General features: G+C 42.5%; 1 long non-coding RNA gene across 1 annotated transcript; it reads right to left on the bottom strand.

Moving 5' to 3' along the window:
* Positions 1-795: 795 nt before the first annotated feature.
* On the bottom strand, positions 796-22755 carry LOC128781174 (uncharacterized). The gene is made up of 3 exons (XR_008427072.1): positions 22643-22755; positions 19557-19696; positions 796-958 (listed from the first exon to the last, which is right to left on the bottom strand). It is a non-coding gene; the product is annotated as an uncharacterized lncRNA (long non-coding RNA).
* Positions 22756-26748: the final 3993 nt, after the last annotated feature.

The following is a 26748-nucleotide window of genomic DNA, read 5'->3' as shown; positions in this document are numbered from 1 at the left end:
TTCTTTGAACTTTTTTCCTCTGGTCTTTTCAACTTTTCTGAACCATGTTCTCCAGCCCCTTCACCTTGTGTTGAAGATTCATCAGTGTTTGGGGTTTTTTTCCAGTTCTGGGGTCTGGACTCCTGAGGGCTCCATGGCTTCAGTGGGGCATGGCCCTTCTAGGGACACTCTTCAGTATCATTTTCCATCTCCTGGAGAGACGCCAGCCCCTGTCTCTTTCTGTTTCTGGTTAGGCAGGTAACTAAGTTCCTGTATGTTACCTCAACTATGTCTAGAGTAAGAATAATGAATGAGCAGGGAGCCCCAAAGATGCACAACCCTTACTGGTTCGGGTGGCCACCAGCCTAGTTTTTCCTTGGGTTTCTGGGCTTCCTAAGGCATTTTGGTGCATGCATATGCACAATCCATTATATGCTCCAGGACTTTCCTTATTTTACATTAAAACATTGAGTGGAATGGGAAGGGGATATGAATGTGACTTTTTGGGTCCCAACAACATTCTACTTCTTGACCTGGGTGCTTGTGGCACACAGGGGCTCAGTTTGTATAAATTGACTGTACACTCATGACTCACACAGCTTTAATATGTGATACTTCAATAACAAATTCCCTCCCCAAAACACACACAACACTCAAAACAATTTAGAAAATGACAAAAAAAAGTACCCATAATACCACTATATTCACCCTCTGTTCACTCCAGATTCTGTGCAAATGTATTTCTATTTTTATGCCCACCATCCCAATTTTCCCACTTAACATTATGTAATAAACACTTCCCTGCAAGCTGGATGTTACAATTTTAATGGTTTCATGTTTTACTCACAGTGCGGTACATTACACATGAGGGCAATATGGCAGTTCTCAGTGAGAGCAGAAGGCTGCTCTGAGGCTGACTTGAGTGGGTCTGGGGAGAAAGCCAGGCACTGGGGCAGCTCCACCTCTCCTAGTTCAGCCCCTGGGAACAAATAGAGAATTGAGGCTCACTCTGGGGAAATATGGGTCTCCCCAGGAAAAAATCAATTTTTTATGAAGCAGTGTTTAGTGTCTGACACTCTAGGATTTTAATCTTCTCATAAGTCACCTACTAGCATGGATTCCCACTGTACAAGAAGAACGTTACCTCACAAAGTTCAGGATTGTATGTGCTAACACGGAAAGGTGCTCAAACATCCTTAGATGAATGGCTGAGGAGATGAAGATCAGTAGAATCCCCTTCAGCACACTTGGGCATTGCATCAGAGAGACCTAAATTCCAATATCTTCTCTCCATCTCTCTCCATTTACTAAGGGCTCAGCCAAGCTCACTCAATTCCCAGTTACGAGAGTGTAGGCAAGTCTTTCACCTCTTTGCACTTCAGTTTGGGGTAATAAATGCCTAATAATAAAGTTGTTGTGAGAATTAATCTGTATATCTAGAGTGCTGGGACATTGCATCTCTGGATAGTAGAAGATAATGAATGGTATTTTGTGTACTATTTAATTCTCTCAGGCAGGATATTACAAGTGAGATATCAGCTTTGTTCTTGCTGTGTGACATTGAGAAAGTTATATAACATCTCTGAGCCTCAGTTTCCTCACAAGGGAAGTGACAATAAAAATTATTATAGGATATATCACAGGGTGTATAATAATCATAATCTTAGTTAATGGATGCTTTAATAACTAACTAAATAGAATATTCCAAATCTTGATATCACGCCTGGCACATGGTAAGTTTCAATAAATCTTTTTTGAATGAAGCAGGAAGAAATAAAACAAGAAAATAACTGAAAGTTTCATACCACTGATGAACACCATGGAAGCAACTGTGTGTAGAGGCACAATAATATGTTACTTTAACAACAAACAAGTCAGGGATCCTTTCACCGAAACAGACCATTTGTGCTCTTTTCTGAGTGTGTCTCGCCAGATCTTTAAAGCTCTCCGCCTGGTGAGGGCTCTTTGAGTCTGATGGCCTTTGAGTTGTTTTTTATCATTCGAGATGGAAGTCCTCCCCTCAGAAAAACAGGTGAGGAAGAAAAGCGACTGTCCTACTCTAACTGAAATCCCTTCCTATAAACAAAAGAGGAGCCAGCTCAGCTATTAAACCTCAATTCCATTTTCAATCCCTCCATCCTCTCTAATTCTTCCAACACAAACCTGTGCCAGATTCACCCTCCTAAAGCCCAGCACCAAACAAATCTTTCCAACAGTGTTCCAAATCCTCCAGAATCAGGCCCCCATTCCCCTCGCTGGCCTTACCTCGCACAAATACTCCATTGCTTAAGGATCCTGGAGCACTTCCCTGAGAGTTCTCATCTCTATGTCTTTTTCTTTTTAAGATTTTATTTATTTTATTTCTTAGACAGATGGGAAGGGAGGGAGAAAGAGAGGGAGAGAAACAACAATGTGTGGTTGCCTCTTGTGTACCCCCTACTGGGGACCTGGCCTGCAACCCAGGCATATGCCCTGACTGGGAATCCAACCCATGACTCTGATTCGCAGGCCAGCACTCAATCCACTGAGCCACAGCAGCCAGGGCTGATCTCTTCGTATTTGATTATACTGTTTTCTCCACCTCACCCATCTCCCTCTGCTACAGTTCTACCCATTCTTCAAGAGCTACCTACTCTTGGGAGACTTCCCCTATCTGTTGTGTTTTCTCTTTCATTTCAATCCAATTAACTCTCAATTGTTCCTTTCTTTGGATACCTAACTATAATGGTTATTTTTGTGTTAATTTTTTCCCCATGTCCATACTCCTGCAGGATTATCATTTCCTTTTGGGTCAAGGGGACCATGACTAGCCTGACACTTTGCAGTGTACAGGGGCAAATACTTGTTGACTTCAGGTCAAATTATACTTACCTGGATCCAGCAGCCATTATTTTAGTCCAATGATTATTTTTAAGTGATTCATTAAAAATCACTTTTAATGATTTTAAAATCCAATTCAAATATTCATGCAGCATTTTTTGTCTATATACTTTTTAGATGGCATGAGCTATTTTATTTTTCCTCTGAACAAGATTTCCTGCCTGCTACAGGGGCAAAAACAGCTCATACTACCTGAGGTGGTACACACGGAAATGATGACCACATCCATCCAAAAGAGGGTCAAATAACAGCAGCAGGTCATTGTATGTGAGAGAGAGAGAGTTTGTTCCCCAATGGACCTGAATCATTGTTCTCTAGTATTAGAAATGTTAACAATGATTATATTTCTGTCAGAAAACTCATCAACATCCAAGGAATCTCAGAATTCTAGGAACTTTTATGGGAATCTTTAGGAAAGTGAGAATTTAACTGGGTTAGTTTCTATTAAGGCCTGTCTGTGAAAGCTGGACCCTTCTTGATAAAACCCACAAAATCCACAAACCAGAGCAAATCTCACTGGGAAGGCTTCCTAAATTAGCTACATAAATGAATACACTTGTATCAGAGAAGCCATTTATGATGGTAATAATTACCAATTACAACTAATTTCGAAAACACTTTATCCAAGAAAAACTAAGGAAACCCTTACCCTTATGAAAGATGGCCTCTCTTACAGGGTGGTAGACTTCATCATTGCAGAGCAAAATGCACGTGAGGAGTGCGAGTCTGCATGTATTTCTGCATTAAATAAATATTTTTTAGAATTCTGCTTTAACATATCTATTGGTTTTTTAACTTTTTCACTTTGCACTTTCAAGTGGTTGTCACTTGAGAGTAGAGATTAGAACATACATTTATCTTTTCACAACCTACTTATTTTTAATGGTATGCCACTTCATCAAAAACATAAAGAATCTTACAGACTGACAGGCTGATGGATCCCTGTCCTCCACCCTATGCTACAGTTGTCATATGTATTACATCTCTGTACATTGCAAATCCCACGATACTGCAATATATTTTTTGCTTTTAATTACTCATGTATATGTTTATTTCAAATATCTGTGATTTGGAGAATACACATTCCCAATTAATTGACCCTTTATCTGTAATGAAACATCCCTCTTTTAACATGGTGGTACTTTTGTTGTGATGTCTGTTAGCTGACACAACCTAGCTGTCCTGGTGTCCTTACGCTGTCTTCCATGGTGCGTATCTGGACACACATTTACTTTATCCTATCTACGTTTTATGTTTAAAGTACATCATGCCTTTGGGGGACTGGGTTTTGTTTTTTTCTTCATTCTGACAATCTCTGCCTCTTAATCAGAGTGTTTATTCCGCTTACAATTTAGTATATTTTTTATATAATAGGATTCAGGTCTGCCATTTTACTCTGCTTTCTGCTGGTCCCATCTGGTTTTGGTTCCTCTGTCCCTTCCTTCCTATTTTTTTGGTATTAATTGAATACTTGTTAAAAATCTCTGTATTCTGGTCATAAATGTCATCCCTGGTTCCCTGTCACCCTCATTGTCTCTGGCTCTCTGATTCTTAAAATTCTCTAGCTGGAGCCATAAAGTACATCAGAGTCACAGAACTGAGGGCATTTACACTCTGTGTGACCTAGTTACCTAGTATATTCAGCTTGTCAGCCCAAGAAATATCTGAGCACCTGCTGTGCTCCATGCACACACCATCACACGGAGTGCTTTCTTCCAATCAGTTAGTTCTGGGTCTCAGGACTGAGCTCAGACAGTGGATATTTCACAAAGCTCTCCAGGTTATTTTAACAGGCAGCCAGGGCTGGTAACCAGTGAATTCATTAGTCTTTGTTCTCAGCAAAGGCCACAACATTCCAGAATCCATCTTGTTCCTGATTTCCTCCCCATCTCCTTTTCCTCTTTTCCCATTCATCCCAGCTTTCTTTGGGGATTTCACTCAAGGAACACAGGGGTAGAGTATCTACAGTCATAGTTTTTAACTGGGGAAAATCCCCTCACTCTTCAGGGAACATTTGGCAATTTCTGAAGGCATTTTTGCTTGTCAATCATGGAGAACAAGTAGATAAAAGCCAGGGATGCTTCTAAACATTCTACAGTAAATTAGACAGGCCCCTCCCACAACAAACACAGGTAGGGGACAGAAGGGACTGTGCTGAAATCTGAGCTCCAGTCCAATGCATCAGTCACCAACTATGACCACTGGAGCCCATCTGCAAAGAGTTTGCTTGTGTTCCAGATTGACTAGCTGATCTGCTCTTATCAAAATAAACCAGACATGAGGAAGGGCTAAAAGCATAAAAAACTGAAATTCCTGAGAGACCAGGGGTGGCAAAAAAAAAAAAAAAAGGAGAGTGATTGTTATTTGCAAAGTTCATAAACTCAGCAGGTACACTGTAGCTATGAAAGACCATTAGCCATGAAAAATTAATTCTAGTTTGCATTCAGTAGTAACTGACATTTAAAAAAAAAAAAAAAGAAGACTGAGCAATTTTGAACGGCATCATCCTGGCCAGTGCCAGCTGTTTGACTATCTGGGAGAAGGTACTGTCAATCACTGAGTCTCTGAAGCAGAAAAACAGTAATTTCAGAGAGCTTGCAAATCACCCAAACAGCAGCCTGTTTTCAGTTCTTTTTTTCCATTTAAAGGCATTCAAGAATCAGCTAGATGGAAAGCACTTCTCTGAAAATTTGAAGATAGGTTTATTGGTTTTCTTCAGACCAAAAGAGGGAAAATAGGGTTGTGGCCACAAAGAAAATGAAGTGTGCATTTCTCTCACTCCACATCTAATGAATGGAATAGTCAGAGAGTCAACCTCCACTGAGAAGGGAAAATGAGCTGTACATCACCCGGTTTACAGGCTGTAAGTCATGGGTGCCAGAGCCAGAGAAAAGGATGCCGATTCCTCAACCAATAAAATTAGCCGCCTTTTAGAGAAAATGTCTATGTCCACTAATACAGACTGAAAGTATTGCTATGAAGGCAGGACATTTAATTCATAACAACCACGAGCATTCCATTGCCACATGGAGCTTCTAAATTAGCGGGGAAGAAACTTGGTTTTATTTTGAGTCAGGATCTTTCTGGTTTGACAAGTGTTAACAGAAGCTAGAGAATATTTTATGAGGAGCATATGGTGGTTAAGGTATCACCACTTGAGTGAAAGTGTGAGCCCCTTCCTATAAAGTAAATTTTAAAGAAGAGTCAAAAACTCCTTCATGCTCTTTGTATCTCCACAATGGAATGCACCTAAGGAAAAACTCTGAGTTAAAAGCAGCTGGGAGCTGTTTTGTTTTTTGTTTCTTTTCTGTGTCCAAGTGCATGGTGTCACTTTCTGAAGCTTTTTGTTCTCATACCATCCTACCAGATTTCATTTGTTCTTGAGACTACAACAAAAGAAAAAAAGAAAATTGGTTGGATATCAGTTTGGTGCTAAAATGCCCACAGTCGTCCACATTTATAACCATCCTAAAGCGGAAATCCATGGATGCATCATGTTACTTGGTCTGACCTCAACTCCACTGCACTGATTCTGGGTGTTCTCTAGGTCAGAAGGAACAGGACCCAGAATTCCTGGATTCTTCTTTCTATCTTTCTTCTTAATCCTCATCCAAGGACATGATCATTGATTTCTGAGAGTGGGGAAGGGAAGGAGAGAACCATCGATTGATCGGTTGCCTCCCATACTCTCCTGACCAGGACTGAACTTGTAACCTAGGCATGTGCCCTGACCAGGAATGGAACCTGTGACCTTTCAGTTTACAGGATGACATTCCAACCAACTGAGCCACACGAGCCAGGGAAATTACCTGATTCTTAATCCAAAATTCAAAGTGAACATTTTTCTCTCAGCTCCCCCTTGGTTGAGAAGGCAGTTGGCCAGAGCTGGTACTAAAGATGGGTTCTTCCAATCCAACCTAAAACCTGATGTGGGACAAAGAGCCACCTTGAGGAGGTGTTCTCTGGAATTAGTTATCTACCCTGTGGCCTTGGAACCAAATTAAATCAATCTGATCTGGGTGAAAGTCAAATCCAGCCTTGGGCACATATAGGGTTTTAGATAAATATTTCGCCCACAGGTAGATGGAAGAGTGTTGGATGAATGAAAAAATAAGCAAATTAATGGGCCAATGGATACTTGAAGGAATGGGGAGATGGCTAGATGAATGGATGGCCATAAATAGGGACATAAAGATGGGGCAATTGTATGGTTACATTGTTAAGGGACCACAGACAAGAGTGCTTAATTCTGTTTGGCAGAGGGCAATACAGAAGACTTCAAGATAAAGCCATTAAATGTTATCAGAGCAGATCTTTAACAGACACAACATTTGGAGCTTTTGAAGAAGAGGGACCAATGTGAGAAAAAGCAGAGTTGAAGGCATTGTCAAAAAAAGATGATCAGTGGCAGAAGATAAAATAAGGAGAGATGAAGTTTTTTACAGGAAGGACAATGTGCTGGCTACTTCCATCACCACTTGAATAAATTCTGTTGTTTTTTTAACCCTTGCACAACCATATTGGCATTGCAAAACCATCCCATTGGATTCTGCATTTCCTTCTGCAAACACTTCTATATCAGCTTATGTTCCAAGTAGTGGGGGACCTGTGAATTAATTAACAAGAGATTAACAGAAGAAAAGTTGATTTCGCATGAATGCAGGAGTGCTCTCCGAGTAGCCCCTTGAGGAGTCAGGGGTAAAGCTTTATAAGCCAGTTTGATGAGACTCAGGAGGGCTGAGGAGTTTACAGCTTCAGTGGGAAAGTGTGGATGGTTCTGACAAGGCCTGTAAAGATCAAGAAGACTTGTATGACCTGAGATCCCTGTGAGGAGAATTTAAGGTTCAGACCATTGAGTCCTAAGGGTTTTGTTATCAGAACTGTACTATGCCATATAAGTTATTTCCATTCATTTCTGTTTGGGACCCAAGGAGTTCCCCGGGAAGGATGATTAACAGGTTCCTTGGAATATTCCCACAGCAAACAGCAAACTTGCCATCAACTACCAGTGGCTACAAGTGATTCCATTGCTCCTGAAAACCAGCTCAGGGGGTTATTTTTACACTGCACACTTATTAGAAATCAGCAAATAAGAGGAGACGAGGGTGGCAATATTTATTTTCTCAGCCTTTCAAGTCTCAGATCATTCCTTCCATTCTGCCAGAAACCTCGGGGAAGCACATCTGTCAGGAGCCAGTGACAAAAATCCCCAAATAACCAAAATGTCTTTTTATATTTGTGTCACTTAACCTGCAATTCAACAGCCTTTTTGAGTGCATCAGCCAGCACTCACAGTTAATTGTGACATTCCACTGAAGGCACACGACACAGAGCCTGTCTGTTTAAAAGGCCATCCCATCCAGCAGGTGTGCAGGTTAGTCTGTCAGATGACAGGGCTTTGCCCAGCCCAGAGACGGTGGTGTCGGCCTGTCCCTCGTATTCTGACACCTTCCCTGGCAGCAGGTGTGTTTCCAGAAGGGAGGATGTCTGTCTGCATTGCTTCTATTTTCAGCTAAAAAATGAAAAGAAGTTCTGACTCAGATCTGAGTCGTCCTCTTCTCACCCTGATCATGCCCCGCTCTGCCTCACGTGACAGCAGATGTCTTTTCTGATCCAAATGTTTGAAAAAATGAAGCGAGTGTTTAGAGCAGTTCTCAGTCATCTGACAGCAACGTTAGGGGCATAAGACCACCAGGCATCCAACCTGGGGAGGGGGCTTCTGATCCCCCATAGGCACCTGGGCTTCCTCTGCTTCTCTTCTTGGTGTCCCAGAGCAGGTCATTCCCAGGTGCCTCTGCTTCACTGCCTTCACACCCATCACTCCCTTCATTTGAGATGAAATATTTATTGAGCAGCTGCTTTGAGTAAGAGCAGGCCTTGACCTCTTGCAGAGCTGCACTTCCAGTTTGAGAGACAAGACAAGCACCTTTGAAATATTTAGTAATGATACAAAGGCCAAAACAAGTGATTCAGAAATAATAGCAGCCATTGGTACAGAGAGGAGGAAGATCGATAAGTGGACAGGAGGGGATTCCTAGCAGATACCAGACTGGGATACACTTAATAGAGACCAAAAGCAGGGGAGAGACTGTGGAGGGAGGGGCACATAGAACAGGCCAAGATGAAAATGAGCAGATGGGGTTATGAAAAAGGCTTGGGGAAGCATCAAGGTTATCTTGAGCCCGGGAGAAATATGCCTGGATACTACAGGAGGAGGGATGCTGTGGAAACAGTCCGATACCCACAGGAGGAGCCTCCTTCCTCACTGACGGAGGCCCACCCCTCACTTCTCTCCTGCAGAACCTCTCACATGACCTTCTACCTCAAAGCTATTACTGACTTATTTCCTCTGAAGATCTAGAAAAAAGATCGAATAATTTAATTAGGATTAACTTAGGCACTTCATCTTACTGGGGGAAACTAGAACTCAAAATAACCCTTTAGGAATAGCCTGACCAAGACAGAATTATCCTAATGGTACAGATTTGCTCCAAGGCTCTCAGATGAAAGAATTCATGTTCTTTATTCTCCCTAAATCAAATTACATGTAGTTAAACAGAATAGAGGGGCTAGAAACAAACCCACAGATAAGCGGTCATTTTGCTGACAGAGGTGATGGTACAGTCATGAGGGAAAGATAGTCCTTTTTGTGAGTGGTGCAGGGTCAATTGAATGGTTACATTTTCAAAAATGAATCTTACCCTATCACATCATACATAAAAGCCAATTCCAGGTAGTTATATACTAAAAGATCACATAAGATGATATCAGTCTGACCTTGGAAAAGGCCAAGATTTCATAACATAATACAACAGCACACTGACAATGAAGAAGAAATTTGATAAGTCGGAATTGATTAAAATTAAGAGCTTTTGTTAATGCCCCAGCTGGTGTGTCTCAGTGGATTGAGTGCCAGCCTGCAAACCAAAAGGTTGTTGGTTCAATTTCCTGTCAGGGCACATGCCTGGATTGTGGGCCGGGTCCCCTGCTTGCGGCGTGTGACCAATTGATGTTTCTCTCGCACATTGATGTTTCTCTCCCTCTCTTTCTCCCTCCCTTCCCTTCTCTCTGAAAATAAGTAAATAAAATCTTTTTAAAAATTAAGAGTTTTGTTAACTAAAAATCACGTTTAAGATAGTGAATATGAACTCATAGAGAGGGAGACAATTTTCAAGGCATATACCAGTAGCTAATAAAGAAGCTGTATCCAGAATATGTAAAGAACTTCAAATCAATAAGAACAAGACAGGCAAACCAACGGCACAATAAGAAAAAGATGTGAACAGGCAACTCATTCATTAAGAGCATAACCAAATGGCCAATGAACATATGAGAGTCACTCAAATGTGCTAGTGATCAGGGAAATGCTCACTGCAAGTACCAGGAAAGGCTGTCATATCATCAGAATGGATAATATGGAAAAGATGCAGGGCCATGTGTTAGCAAGAACGTGGAACAACTGCACTCTTGCGGAGTGCTGTTGGGGGAGCAAATTTATACAACCATGTCTGACAGCCATCCGGCACAACCTGCTAAAGCAGGCCACGAACAGACCCATGACCAGCAACTCCCATTAACCCCAGTGTTTACCAAAAAGAAATGAAAGTGTATTCACACAGAGATTTATATTCCAATTTTTATAGCAGCTGTATTCATAATAGTCAAAATCTGGAAACAATCAGAAGTCTACCAATAAGAAAAAATAAATAAACAAATTAGGGTATATTGACCTGATGGCACATTACTCAGCAATAAACTAAGTACTAATGTATAGAGGTAAAGAAATACACATATGAGGATGGACATTGCTTTGTATGGCAAAGGAATTCTGGAAATAATCTAAATGTTTATATATTCTTAAAAAGAAATGTTAAACAAAATATGGTACATTCATTCAATGGAATAGCACATGACAGTTAAAAGACATAAGAAAAAATCAGATGTGTTAATAAGGAAAGAATACCAAGATAAATAACTGGAAAGTTCAAGTACAGAATAACATGTATAGCGTTTTCCATTCACATGAAAAGTACCTATTTTATATGGGAACACTTTCTGGAAAGAACAGGTAACTGTGGTTAGCTCTGGGCAGGGGCAGGGGCAGCAGTTCGGTGACCAGCTGCCACCGAGGCCAACCTGGTCTGGAGTGAAATGCCTACTCACTTTTCTTTGTGTGCCATTGGTGCTGCCTGAACATTTGTATCATGAGCAAATCAGTTTCTTAGTTTAAAATATTTAATTAAATGAAATGTAAAATTCTCTATAATTACTTTTTTTAGAAAAAGGACACAGTGGTAATGCTGGTCAAATTTAATACTTTGCATTCTAAGATGTGGTAAACTAAATAATGGCCCCCAAAGTATGCAACTCCTAACCCCTGAAACCTGTGAATGTCCTCCACGGTGAAAACAAAGGGACTTTGCAGATCAATTAAGTTAAGGGTTTTGAGATGGGGACATTATCTGGATTAGCTGAGTGGATTCCAAGGGTAACCAAGGACCCTTATATGAGGAAGGCAGAGGAGGAGAAGGGGAAGTAATTAATAGCAGATGTGGGGACTGGGGTGATGCACTTTGAAGACGGAGACAGGAGCCACGAGGCCACAGACGGGGGATAGAGGGGCCACTAGAAACAGGAAAAGACAAAGAAACGAATTCTTCCCTGCAACCTTCAGATGGAGTATGATTCTGCCCAAATTTGATTTCAACCTGCTGAAACCCCTTTCAGACCTCTGGCCTCTAGAACTATAAGAGAATACGTTTGCATCATTGCAAGCCAAGTTTGTGGTAATCTGTTACAACATTCACAAGAAACTAATACATAAAAGATTTTCAAATGCTAGAAAATCTTCCTAGACATGGCTATGTGGGCAAAGCCTTGCCACGCAGAGAATCCGACACCTGATATAAAACTAACTCCCAAGGCCTGGCTACTGCGAGATCATGCCGCCTATTTTTCCATGGTGGGGATTTTATTTCTACGGCCCATTTCCTTCACCACCAATGTTTAGACTCTGGGTGCAAACTTTTGGAACTCAAAGATTGAATTCTGCCGCTGAATACAATTTCTCTGCTCAGGAAACAATTCAACCCAGGCTCATAAATCAACAGATACACACAGCGACTGGAGATCAAACTTTGGCCACTGTCTGTGACAGGTTAGATCATTAACAAATGTGGGTTTTAATGAGGTTATTTTTTCATATCAACTAAAATCCCCTCTGTGTTCAGACTGAGATCTCCTTGTTTTATCACCATTTGCACTACAAGTTAATGAGAAATAAGGGGCAAAATCTTCAAATATGTGGGAATTAAGCAGTTGTACATTGCTAAAATTACTCATTTGATGGAATAGATTAATTTGAGGGGTGCTAATCACTGTCCAATTTGGAACTTTTACCCTAACATAAAGTTGTCCAGAGGTGCAATACCTACACACATTTATCCAAAGCATTTTCTCAGGTGTTATGGGTGGGGCGATGCATAAAACGGGCTAGGATTTTCCTACCAACTTAGTTTGTAGATTCTCTTTTTAAAATGCCATGTTTTAGCCACTTTAACAAAAGTTGAATCTAGGAATGAGAGAGGCTTAAAAAACCAGACTTGCTAGTGATGAATTTTACCATTTTCTCAGTGATTAATTTTCCAGCTCGCTCTCTCTCCCTCCCTCTCTCCCCCTGTCATGGGTGGTGTAGTATTTGCAAACTTCTCCCAGAGGAATGAGGACATGTGACTTTCCGGGCATCCCCTCTGGAAAGGCTCTGATCTTTATAAAAGGGAAGCAGAGGAGTATGTGTAAGGCAGGGTTAACGAGGGAGAAATTTGCCAAGAACTTCTTCCACCAACACTTATGACATCCGCTATGAGACTCAGGACAGGTGTGTTGACAAGTTTTGTGCAAGAGTTTTAATTTTAATGCAGCTCCCACAGATGAAATAAACTTCTCCTGCGTCTGTTCACCTTCTAGGGTCTTTATTGTTCTTATCTCCAGAGCGAGACCTTTATACTCAAGCTAAACCCCTATACAGGGCCACTTAATATTTTATTAAATTTATCAGGGTGACATGGGTTAATAAGATAATATAGGTTTCAAGTGCACATTTCTATGACACTAGATCTGTATTTTGCCCTATGTGCCCACCACCCAAAGCCAAACCACCTTCTGTCACCGTGTATTAGGCACCCCCCTCCACTCCCAGCACTCTCTGCCCTCTGGCAGCCACCACATTGCCGTCTGTGCCCACGAGCTTCAGTTTTATATTCCGCATATGAGTGAAATCGTATGGTTCTTAGCTTTTTCTGACTGACTTCACTTAGAATAATATTCTCAAGGTCCAACCATGTCATCGCAAAGGGCAGTGTTTTGTCTTTTCTTATGGCCGAGTAGAATGCTGCTGTGTATAATCTGCATGTTCAGACACCAGTCTTCAGCTGCAGACAGGATGGAATGAGGTCATGCAGCAACAACAGCAGCAGCAGCAACACTTGTATCCTGGCCTCGGAAAGTCTGTCTACTTAACATGCTTCAGTGGGCATTGTCGACACTATTTCTGACAGAGAGAAGTATTTTTCAAATAGTTCCCTAACGTACAGGGCTGTACAAAGAAGGAAGAGGAGGAGGAGAAGGAGCAGAACTGGGGAGAAAGCTGTGCTGAGGTGAGAAGAGTTGTTAATGCTGACTCCTGTTTCCTGATCCAATTCAGCAGGGCGATGCTGAGGGGAAATCCCGTGGACACCGGGGTATTTCCCCAACACCCCAAACTGTTGACCCTTGACGCCTTCATGGTAGAAGCTATCAAAATAATCACAACCCTCTGACCTGGCTCTGGTCAGGCACCCCCTTCTCCCCTCCACACACCCACATCCACGCATGCCCATCTTCCGCAACAACAGACTCAAAGAACTCATTTCAATCTCACTTCCAAGAAGACTACATTTTTTTAAGCTCTGTTTTTCCCCAAAGATTTCCTTTTCCTTTCCTGTTCCCAGCCCTAAAGTCTTTGTTCATGCAAGCTTGTCTAATGATAATGCCTATCATTTATGAAGCTCTTATTATATACCAGTTACCATACTACAGCGACATCTCTTTCCACCACCCAGCACAGGAGGCATAATTATCTCCTTTTTGCAACTGAGAAAACAGATTCCTTAGATTAAATTTACTCAAAATCAGACAGTTTGCAATGGACGGGCCAGTGCTTGCTCTGTCCTGAAAATGCGGGCCTTCACCAGATGGCTTGTATGGAAGAGTTGATACACTCGTGCTGCCCGTTGATTTTTTAAATTTTTATAGCATTTTTGTTAGTTCACTTCTGAATTCACACTAAACTTCCAACAAATTGTAAAGCTGTAGTTAAATTCAAGGTGGGAAGGAAGTGGGGGTGGTGGGGAAAGAGAGGGGGAGGAAAAAGTTTAGAGTAATTATTATTTTAAACCCAGAGAAATTCTACAAAGGATTCGTTTCTACCCAACTTCCCCTAAAATGGATCACTAATTCTGCTATCGAAATGGATCACTAATTCTGCTTCCAAATTCACTGGATGAAAGGGGAATCATCTGTTGTAGGTTTTCCCATTGACTTTACATCTCTGAAGCAGAATCTGTGAATTTGGCAGAGGATCTATTTTTTTTATGGTTTATTGAGCTGGGGCAAATGGACTACAGCAAAGGAGAGCATTAAATCAAGGCAGCGGCCAAACTCCAACAGCACTCCGCAGCAGCCAGGAGGGTTCGTAAGTGCTGAAAGACTCCAGTAGGACCAAAGGGGCTCCATCTGATTCTGGCCCCTGATCTCCAAGGGCCAAAAGGTAAAATAACTATCTGAGAGGAGAAGTTTCTGATTGACCACCTTTTTTGTATATCCACATAAGGGAAAACAGCTGCTTTGAAGAAATTTTTATATTCGGTTTAGGAGGTAGGTTTATAAAACAAAGAACTCTGATAGAAAACAGAATAGTAAGATACAAGCTCTGAAAACTCTCCAGGGGGCCAAATGAAAGCCATGAATCAAAGGAAATAGAGGAATAATCTGTCATGTAGATATTTAAGTATCGCTTCCCATTGGCACCAACCCCCCTCACTGGGGCCACACAGAGTATCATTAAAGGTGCTGATGAGCAGGAGAAGGATGGAGTGATGCTGAGAAGGTGCTCTCAAGGCCTGTTTTGAAAGACAATTATAAGTTGAAAACATAATGTAATTACTAACATACTAAAACATTTGACAAAGTATTTTCACTTGCAGTATAACAGTAAATTCATTCAACCTGTTATGTGCAATTTCTGATGCATGCAGCAGCTTCAGCCCCTCCCAGGATTCCCATTCTGATATATACTGTGGGTTCTCTCCCAGGACACTCTGAGCCAAGGATTTGGGGGCAGTGATTCATTGAGGTGGGCTTGGTGTGGGTGGGGCCAGTCAGGGAAAAGCAAAAGCCAAGCAAAGGGGCAGATTCAGGTGAAGTTGCTGACTCAGCTTGATTCCAAGACGGCTCTGGAGAGCACATTGTACCTCAGGGTTGGTTCCACGTTTCAGCAAAAGAGAGCGGTTTTTGTATGAGGGGCATCCTTGTGGGAGGTGAGGGAAGCTTAAACATCCCACAGCATCCATCTTTGTTGAACAAGGAAGGCAGGTGCTGGGGGCCATCATCTGAAGGTCACTGACAAGACTTAGCTTTGAAGGACAACATAGCTGACAATGGGGCTGCCAAGCTGAGTAAAGGTCCTCCCTCCTGCAGAACTCCTGCTCGCCCTTCAACACCCTCTCCAGGTGTTAGTGACACAGTCTCTGATAACTGGCAACCCAGCTGGGGAGCCTGTTCTTTTCTGCTCCTCCTCCTTGTAATATCCTTTAGAGTAGCACTCGTCATTACAAGCAAAGGCCTCTTTCCCCTGGAGACAACAAGGCTCTGTATTAATAAGTTTGAGCCCAAGGAGCACATATTAACACATCTCTCCAAGACCCTAATTATCCCCAGGGAAGCAATGGGGCAAAGCTAGCCCGCCAGCTGTGGTTTACTAATGTAGCGCTAAATGACTGCCAGATACACTCAACTTTGTTTGCCAAGTCCTTCTTCTGAAGATACAGAGGGAACCATATGAACAAGTTCCTAAGAAAATTCTATTTCAAAAAACAAAGAGCATTGTTCAGAGAATAACACATTATGCATCAAGAATTTTATAAAGAAAGTTTCTCAAAAACTTGGGCTTTTCTTATTTTCATAGGTAATTGGGTTGTGGTCACATCTATTGTGGGGGTGCTCTTGGGATGTTGGGGTTTTCTAAAGAATATAAAACACCAAAGATTAAAGCTATCGCATGGGCAAGGAAATTCTCTCACTTTCACTCCACACTTAGGTGTACAGTCCACTGATGTTCAAAGAGAGACACATTTAGCAAATAATTCTGGTCTTTGAAGAATTTCTTTTCAATTATATCAGGCAAGTTCACAGATGTGTTTTACCAGGCACACAGAGAAAAGAGATCAATTCCACTGCTGAGAGAGAATCTGGGTCAATTTTATAGATTCACACTCACGTGAAATCCACATAGGTACCAATTTGGGGAGAGATTAGTTAAAAGAAAAATTATACCAACTATCAAAATAAGTTAAATTGATATCCGTTGACAGTTCAGTAAATGGAAAATGTCCCAGGTCTTTACCCAAATCAATTTCTCTGGCGTCCTACGGAAGTTGCCATGGGATTCTAGCAGTACTTAAAAAACAATCTTATACAACAGTGATCCTCAGGAAAGGAAATAAAGACTGGCGGCCCAATTTTCCATTTTTGCTCATTAAGATTCCGATCACTCTCACCTGAACAAGCTCTTTCATTTAATTCACACTGATTAATCGTAGCCCAATCACTGAAAACTTCGCAGTTCTGGGAAATGGGTTTTGATTGTCTTCATAACGTACCTGGAAGGTCACCGGGGAAACCGAGCACAAGTGTTTCCTACGCACTGCGGACGCAGGAAGGCATGTGGGACGACCTCAGAAATCGTAACCTCCAACAGACCTTCTTTGTGTGCTCTTTCCTCTGAGAGTGTTTCTCACTATTTTCTTTTCCTGTCAATATTTGTGTAGATGTTAGCTACACCCTTACCTCTCTGTAAATACTGCTTTTCTCCAAGGCTCAAAGATGAAAACAAAATTGCAGTCAAAGCTGTGACAATTTTTATCCTCCCTCTATTTGTAGAAAAGATGGGACTCGCATTAAAATTTATCAAACTTCCAAAAAATTCAGTCATCAAGATAATGTCTTAGGCAGCCATTTGTAAAAATAAAAAATGAGTATAAAAAAACTCATGATAAATAAAATATTACAATTTAAATGACAGGCTCACATGCCTCACCCAAGTCCCTACCCTGTTCGGGGCTCCATGGTGGTCCTAAGTGGACATCCAGTGCCTCCAGACACGCGGTGGGATTGTGCTTCCTGGCTCCCTGGTGGACCTGGGTAGGGCCACATGACCCGCTCTGGTGATGGGTTCTGAGGACGAGTGGTGAGTGCCTCCTCTGGGCAGGAGCATGTGATTGCCAGCTCTCTCCCTTACAAAAACCAGCAACTTTCCAACAACTATATTGACCGGATCCCTGAATGACTATGTTAAGCAGAATCCATCTATAAACCTGCAATGGACATGGAACATGAGTGAGCAATAAACCTTTGTGATTTCAAGATTTGGTAGGCTGTTTGTTACAGCAGCTAACCAAGACTTTCCCGACTGATACATACTATAAACAAGGTTCCCACTATGGAAATCATCAGTTTTTCAGTTGACAGAAACAAAGCTGTCTCCAACATCCAGTACTACAGCTTCTTGCCTTGAAAGAGCAAACTGCTTCTTCTCTTCTTCCTAATTTTCCTATAGATTTTATTCTTAAGGCTGAGGGCTTTGTAAATGAACAGATACAGATTTGAAAATTTGTTTCACTTCTTTCAAGCACCTAGGATTTAACACAGCCAGACCCATAAAATAAGGTTAGGAATACCATCCACATAGGACAGTTATGGAATTAAATGTGATAATACATGAAAGTACCTGGAACAGTGTAGATAACTGATGCATTTCAATCTAATTGTACTCAACTCATACCTGAGATCCTTGTTAAAATGCAGATCACTACATCATGCCCAACTCGGGACCCAGTATGCAGGAGTCTGCATTTAAGCAGTGCCCTTGGGTTTTTCAGCAGACACCACTTAAGAAGCTGTGGATTCTTCCCTCCTGATATCATTATTTCTAGACATATGAGGGGGGACCCCATAAAACCAGAATTTTTTATAAAAAATTGTGCATTTATTCTTATGTGTTTAAACTTCAGTCACATTCAAAGTGCTCCCCATTTGAATGCAATACACCTATTGAAACTTTTTTTCCACTGCTCAAAACAGTTTTTGAACTCATCAATTTTGATTCCTTTTAGTTTTTTGTTTCGCCTCTTCCACATTGGAAAACGTTTTCCCTTTGAGGACTTTTTTTTATCCAGGGTAAGAAAAAAAAAAAAGAATTGCTCCAGGCGAGATCAGATGAATACGAAGGGTGGGGCACAGGCGTCAAAAAACTGCTGAACACTCAGTGGGGTGGGCAAGTGTGTTGTAAATCACCCGTCATGAAATGGGCAAATGCATTGATTCTTCAAAAAAAAAGTCACTGAAGCCGAATGCAGCCTCTCACAACAACATCAGCAGGTATACTGACATAGATGGGTTCCTAGAACACTCACCTAGTGGGGGAAGCTTGTATTACAAGGGGCCTGCCCTCCAGAAGATAATTCAGGGTTTTTTGAGGGGTGCCCCCTTGTACACATCAGGCTGGGCTGTGTAAATTCACTTACTTCTCTAAGCATGAGTCTGGGAGGAGAATCACTATAAGTCAGTCTGCAACAACCTAGAAAACTGGAAGAAAAACCAGCATGGGTTTGAAAAAAAAATTCGGCCAGGCTATCATTGTCCCTGACCAATCTTCATGCATTTAAAGTAAAGGTAGATTAAAAGTTCCTGAGATTAGCAAAATGAGTTGTATGGTTTGGTTGGGTGAAAATTCTCATTCTCATTAAGAAACCCACAAAGCATGTCCATACAACTAAAAAGGTTGTTGCCCACCTATTTGGAGCAGTGTGCTGATACAAAATTACCACCTTTCTACCTTGAACAAGGAGAATGAACATCCTGATGGATCTGAGCAGCAAAGGGGCATCCCAGGATCTGCAGACTTTCCTTAGAAAGCATTACGTGAATCTTATTCTCATATGGGTAATCATATGCCTGACATCATTTAAACAAACCCACCTGGAATATATAAAGAGGACAAGAACTGACATCTATGTGGATGTGGCACAATAATCATGACGAGACATGGGGCAGCAAACTGGAGAGAGGAGGTGCTATGAGTTAGGTGGATATTGGAAATGGGGAGCCAGAGACACCAACTTAAGTGATGGAGAAGTGGTACTGAGGAGCAGTAGAAAGCCTTACTGCCAAGTGTTGGAGTCATCACATTTCATTGGCCACTTCAGTCAAGATTAACTACAGAAGAGTCCGTGACCCCAGATACCCTACTTCTAGAGACTTTCCTTACAACTTGTAACTCAGGAGTACAGGTTTCGGGGGCATTTGGAGATCTTCTAAGGTTTAAGCCTGGGAAGCACTACCTGCTCCAAGAAAAAAGTGGTCCAAATATCTGTGTCCACTACCTGTAGAATGCACTATGTGGGCCTCTCCAACTGTCCATGTTGGAACCATGGTCATCCTCTGAATTCTCCTTCCTCAGAGCTTCAGCTACCAGTGTGTCCAATCATACTTTGAGATCCCACCAGGAGCCTGCAAAGGAATCCTGTAAGTTCAAAAACAAAACAAAACTTCGTTCTCAGTCCTTGGCATGTAGATCATGCTGCTCAGCATTGCATATGCACCTGGGCTTTTACTGTAACACTGTCTGCTTACTGTAAGAACAGCAGCGTATGACTGGGAACCTGTTGAGACAAACAAAAATGAAAAGCTCCTCTCAGGAGCGTCTACTGAGGGATTAAAGTCGTGTTACTCACATTGCAGTGTGGTGACCAGCTTAGCACGTTAACATGGGCTTTTGGGCAGCTCAAGCAAATCAAGGCACCTTTCAAGTTCAGGGGGAAGGCCCACCAGGTACCCCTGTGCATGAGGGACTAAAAAGCTCCAGAAACAGAGCTCAAGTGTGTGGAAGAGAGAGCCAGGGTATAAAATCTGGATGAATGGGTCAATATGAGAAGTAAGCATGCTTGTGTGAAAATTGTCTCTGTGACTCTAGGTGTCCCTTAACCGAGGTCCCCATGGACTCATGCCTGAGTCCTGGCTGGAGGACCACATTAAAGGGCAAGTGAAATGTAAATGAGCTATTTCTGCAATATCTCTGTACAACAGTGAGAGCATAAAGCGTAGCTCTTAAGTATTTCTGCTCAATGAAAGATGCCATAAACAAGTACAGATGGCCCACTCAAAGAAGATAGTTTCACTTTATAAAACAAGGGATTAATGTCTAGAATAAACAAAGAAGTTCTTTAATTTTTTTTAAAAAAGATACCAGTTGGTTTGCAAAATGGGAAGCACCAATAACCAACAAGTACAAGCGGAGATGCTGAGTGATTAGCAATGAAGGAGAAAACAAAACAGTGATGGAATACTAACATCAGGATGGCAAAAACCCGGAAGGGAAGACCTTGCCTGGTGTTGGAAAGGGCGTGGGGAGACAGGTGTGTTGCTGCTGGGTTTATGCAGCTCCTGGGGAGCAATGTGTAGGACTCGTGGAGCTAAGTCTGAACATGCCTGGGGCTCAAGATCCACTCCCAGCTGTCCATTCTGAGAAATCATCGCATGAGTCCCAGGGGCCACGTACAAGGATGTCCATTAAGGTTTTGCCTGTGGTCACACAGAAGAAGCGGCACTAGGGAGGTGACTAGTTAAATGTGGTGGCACGCACTATGAAATACACTCATGAGAAAGAAGCAGCAGGTTGTTAAAGAACTTATGTAAAGCAGACTGGGTGAGTGAATGGAAAGCATGAGGAATAGACCTTGGGTAGACAGGGCTACATGGGAAGGGAAGGAAAGTCTGTGAGTTCATAGAGCAACACACTTCAAGTCTTCTAAAACACACATTAACACACACAAAGCAACACCACACATTCAGTGTGACACAGTCTTAATTGGAGTCACTTAGAAGCAGAGTCTGAGACAGGATTCAGGGCATTCAGGGCTTTCAGGGCTTTCAAGCCCTAAGAGGGCTTTCAGGAGAAAGGGGGCAAAGAAGTGGGATAGGCAGGGGAAGGAGCTCACATAGAGTGTGGGCTTGGGAAAAGTCCAGAAAGATCCCTAGCCTTTGGGGGCTCTGTGGCATAAAACACACCCCAGCTTAACCCCACTGTCAGGCAAGGGATGGACCTTGTGTACCTTTTATCTGCCAGTCATTGTCTGGGTCACCCCTACCCCAGGGGTGTGTAAGTCTCAGCTAGGAAGCTCCCTGCAGTGAGTGACTGTCACCACTCGGAGCTGGGCCAGCTGGAGCTGTCAGCAGCCACCAGCAGTAGGGGGTCAGGTACACCCACTGGGAAGGGGTCCGGGAAGGACACCATTAGCATCTCCTGCAGATACCGACACTGATTGAGCAGGTCATAGTAGGAACATGTGGAGGACAAGGAGATGGAGAGAAGGTGGGTGAGGAAAGGCCGCAGCTCAAACAGAATGACAATGAGAATGTGCTGGAATAGGAATATGATTAACTCAATCCTGAGCCTCAAGCCCCTTCTTTGTGACTGGTACAAGAGAGGAAGCCACAGAGAGGGATACGCCTAAGATCTGTTATAAAAAGAGAAGGATGGACATCCTGCCCCCTGCTGGTGAACTGCACAGCACAACGTAGGCAGCAGAGGGGTGGTGTTTCCGGGGCCAGGTTTGCCTGTGAACAAAGAATCAGAAGCTTCCCAATTCTCTCTCTGAGAAGTAGAATATCTGTAGCCACAAAACATGATCAGAGGTGACTAGAACAACAAAAGCAGGGAAGGTTCAAAATTTGCTTCCGTGTAACTGGCATGGAAAAGGCAGAGATGAAATGCCGGACTTTGCTGGGCAGGGAGCAAGCAAGGTTGCGAACGGTAAACCCTGGAGAGTCAGGAACTGCAAATCAGGAGGCAAGGGGTGTCCTACAAAAATAGACTGCTGCACAGCTGAGTGAAAAACTCAAATAGAAACAAAACCGTGTGTGTGTGTGTGTGTGTGTGTGTGTGTGTGTGTTGGGGGTGAGGCTAGCTGGGACTGTGTATTGGAAGCTCCTGCTGCTGCTAGTGGCTCTGTTTTGCACAGATAAAGCAGAAAGCACTTCACAAGCCCATGACCAAATGAGTGTGCACACAGAGCACACACATACGCACACAGAGCACACACATACACACACAGGTGCACAAGTGTGCATGAGAATGTCCTGCTCCTCTTTTCTGAGTCACACTTTGTCTCCTCTGCCCAGTAGAATGGCTAGGGGACCACTCTGTCTCTTACAAGCTTCCAGGCAAACACCTCCTGGGCCTGAGACACAGACCAAAGCCCAGAAACCAACCTTTTCAAACGCACCAGCCTGGCTTCCTCCACCATCAACCCATCACACAGACCCTTTCCATTTTTGCCCAACCTCAGAAATCACACACGAAATTAATTTCTGCTATCCTGTTCCGGCACGCTTGCCCTCTCAGACCATCAGTCCTGCCCAGATGCCACAAGATCCCATCAACCACGTAACTGAGGCCAGGGAGTCGCACCGGGTTGTCCTTGGATCAGTAGAAGCAACACCAGAGAGCTTGTTAGAAAGGCCAGTTCTCAGGCTCCACCAGACTCACTGGATCAGAGTGTCTGGAGTTAGGCCCAGGAACCTGTGTTTCAGTAAGTCTTCAGGTGATCCCCCTCTGTGCTAAAGGTTGAGGATTCCTGCTTAGGTCATGCCTTACTCAGAAAGCAAAGAGTGTCTACCCTCTGTGAGTCATAATCTGGTGTCTCAGTTCACTTCCCAGGAAGCCAAGCCTGAGGCCAGGCAGAGGAGGACTGGAGAGCTATACTCGAGAATGGGGAGGAGGGAAGCAGGACCAGCTGGAGGACGCAGACAGGGGCACGGTCTCCCCTCAGTTGGACCCAGAGGCAGCCCCAGAAACCAATAGCACCACAGAGCCAGTCCCCTCAACGCAAGGGTAGCAGCTTTGGTTTCCCAGGTCCGTCAGAGGCTGTGGGCTCCCCTCCCCACGCTCTGGGTGTGGCCACTCCCATTCCATGGAAAGCAGTCCCCAGAGAGGAGAGGATATCTGGGCGAAGATACGAGAGCTGGTGCACTTACTCGTCAGGGACACAACTGGGCTGTGCAGTCAGGGGCAGTTCGGGCAGCCCAGGCTGGGGACTAGAGGGCATGGCTTCAGTTTCCAGAAGCTGAGCTAAGAGCTGGGTGTGGATCGGGCCGGCAGTAATGACTACTCAGTTCCAGTGAATCAATCACAGAGGTCCCCATTCTGGTCAGAGGTCGGCTCTCAGGCCAGACGTGTTGTCTCCTGGCTACAAATGCTACAGCAGAGATCACCCCAGCGGAAAGGTTAGGGAGGAAGGGATTAGGAATCCTGAATTAACTAAGTATTTCCCCCAAAAGACACCAGGTTTTAAACCACGACTGACAGAATTGCCTGGAATCAGCAAGATGAAGTTCTCCGCCATTAACAGAAATGAGGACTTGTGAGCTAAATTAAACTCAATTATAAAACAATAAAGAAAGTTACATTTCTACACACCGGAGTTTTATGGTTGTGAAATTTGTACCCACCATACAAGAACTGTAATTGCAATTCAAGGCAATATGTGATACATGCCGTATCAATCGTAGAAACAAAGTGTTTTATGATTTCAAGAAAGGAGAACATGTGCTCACTGGAATTTTAGAGCCTGTCTCTGTAACTCAGTCTTTCCATATGGGTTACCTGTCACCTTTCCTCAAGTCCGGCCTCCCATAACTGTATTAGTTATGATTCTTGCTTCTGCAGGTGACAAAATCCCTAACTCAAACCAGTAAAAAAAAAAAAAGGGGGGAAAAAATGTATTTGCTCACAAAACTGAAGTATCCAGAAGGAGTGCTTGATCCAGGCTCAAATAATTTCATTGGGGTGGAGTTTCTGTCTCTGGATTTCTCAGGTCTGCTTCCTTGGCACTCAGTCCTTGCTCCAGACCCAGGTGCTCAGATTTCTGCCACAGTCCCAACCCCCTTATCTTTTCATGTGCATGCCAACAGGACAAACAATTGTGCTTCCCGATCATAGCACAAGCCTGGACACTGCATCTCCTCAGCTGCGACCGGTGGAATGTATGTCCCGTGACAACCAGAAAGGCAATTACTCTGCTCAAAAGGATGGAAGGTGCTGATTGGCCTACGCATGGAGTCATTGTGTAAATGACCCCCAAGTTCATTGTGAACTTGACCCCAAATTCATCCTTGGAGAATGGCAGGGCAAAGGTTCCACAGGGCAAGAAGAGGAAGCTGGGGCAGAAACAAGTGTCCAGTATTCTCTCTCCAATGACGGCACACAGTCTTGTCACTTTTACCTCTGAGACAGACTGAGTCACCCTGGGGCCAGCAGACACTCCATTTGTTTTTCCACCCCAGGGCTGTGAGTACAGATGAGCTATTTCGATTAGTTAATCTTATTGGTGCAACTAATACAAACCAATTTCTGTTAGTCTGTTTGGGCTGTTTTAACAAAATACTTTGTGCCAACCTCAGTCCTAAGCACCTTACTCAGAATAGCTTATTTAACCATCCAAATACTTAATTAAGTAGACGATAATTTGTAAATGGAAATCTTTTTATTTCCCAACAATATTTTAAAGGCTTTGAGCCTCACTGTTCTTTAGGAGTGTGGATTGGGGAGCAATGAGTTGAACCTTGGATGTGGTAGGCACAGGATGTGTTAAGAGACAAACTTACCAGTTGAAGAAAACTTTCTCCGGGCCCTGACCAGGTAGCTCAGTTGGTTAGAGCATCGTTCCAGTACACCAAGTGTGTGTGCTTTATCGCCAGTCCAGGCACATAGAAAAATCAACCAGTGAATGTGTAAGCGTAACAACTAATTGATGCTTCCCTCTCTCTCCCTTCTGCTTTCTCTAAAATCAATAAATAGGAAAAAAGGGGGAAAAAAGAACTTTCACCATTTTCACAATCTCTTTTCCCCTACAACTTTTAATAAAATTTTCAAATATACAGAAAAGTGTGAAAAATAGTACATCTACATACTAAGTTCAAGAATACATGTGTGTGGCACATGTGTGTTTGCTGAATCACTTGAAAGTAAGTTGAAAATACGTTGACATTTTATCCCTGAGATGCAGCATGTATGTCCTTAAAATAAGGGCAGTCTCTTACATAACCACAGCATTGTTTTCACACTGAGAAAATGAACCATCAAACTGAATGCCGCTTGCCTTTTCCTCCCGTTGCTATTTGACCAACAAGAAGGCAATAGAAAAACATTTTGTATTTGAGTCCTAACAATCTAATATTTCAAATCTTTTGGTTATCTGTAAATGCTATAATTAGCTTTTCTTCTTGCTTGGAAAGTCTTTTCTCCTTTGATGGGGAAAGAGACAATTTTTTAATAAATACTTTCAAGGTTGGAACTCACTCTCTTAATAAGGTAAATGGGGGCATACCCATGGCTTCACTGGGGAAACTAAGGCTGAAGTTATAGATGAATAGTTTTAGCCTCTATGGATTAGAACTCTGGATTTTTAAAAAAACAAAAAAACTCCAGTTAAATTTAGAGCTAGTCATTAATGCAGAGATGCAACCTGCCACCAGGGATTTCACAGTCTAATGAACGAGAAACCACACACAAGTCCAAAACGTAACAGTTTGTACAGGGGCCTTCAACCTCCATTTCCAAGGGTGTGCACTGGCTAAGGATCCAATTACTTCAGTGAGCTAGTGGCAGTGTGTGGCTCTCTTTTCCCATTTATGAAAAAATCACTATTTTTGTGGACCACAGAAAACTGTAACTTTAAAAATCTTGAAAAATGGCAAAAGAATATATGTACCCTTATGTTCATTGCAGCATTATTTACAATAGCCAAGATTTGGAAGCAGCCCGAGTGTCCATCCGCAGGTGAGTAGATAAAAAAGCTGAGGTACATTTACACAGTGGAATACTACTTAGCCATAAAACAGATGGAAATCTTACCATTTGTGACAGCATGGATGGATCTGTAGAGTGTTATGCTAAGTGAAATATGCCATTCAGAAAAGACAAGTACCATATGATTTCACTTATATGTGGAATCTAATGAGTAAAATAAACTAACAAAATAGAGATAGACTCATAGATACAGAGAACAGACTGACAGCTGGGTGAAAAGGTAAAGGAATTAAACAAACAAAAAAACTCATAGACACAGGCAACCGTATAACGATTACCAGGGGGAGAGGCAGGTGGGAGAAGGCAGATGAAGGTAAAAGGGTGACAAATGGTGATGGAAGGAGACTTGGCTCGGGGTGGTGAACACACAATACAATATACAGGTGATGTGTTATAGAACTGTACACCTGAAACCTGTATAATTTTACTAACCAATGTCACCCCAATAAATTTAATTAAAAGAAATAAAAAAGAGTGTACAAACTTTGCTTCATGTTTACTTCCTTCAAGCCAACTAGTGTTTCAAGACTTCTCATGCTGCTATAGTTTTCTAGAACTCTAGATTTTCCTCCAGGTATTTGGTTATGCTAGATTAAGTTGTCTGACAATTTTGTTGTGAATGACAGAACTTTTTTTATTACTCTGATAATAATGACTAATAATACTTTGTCTATGAGACAGGAGTAATGTTTGCTTCTTCAGTTTCA

Source organism: Desmodus rotundus, chromosome 1, assembly GCF_022682495.2.
Source record: "Desmodus rotundus isolate HL8 chromosome 1, HLdesRot8A.1, whole genome shotgun sequence".
In the NCBI taxonomy this organism is placed as follows: Eukaryota; Metazoa; Chordata; class Mammalia; order Chiroptera; family Phyllostomidae; genus Desmodus; species Desmodus rotundus.
This window is presented reverse-complemented; position numbering and strand designations above follow the sequence as displayed.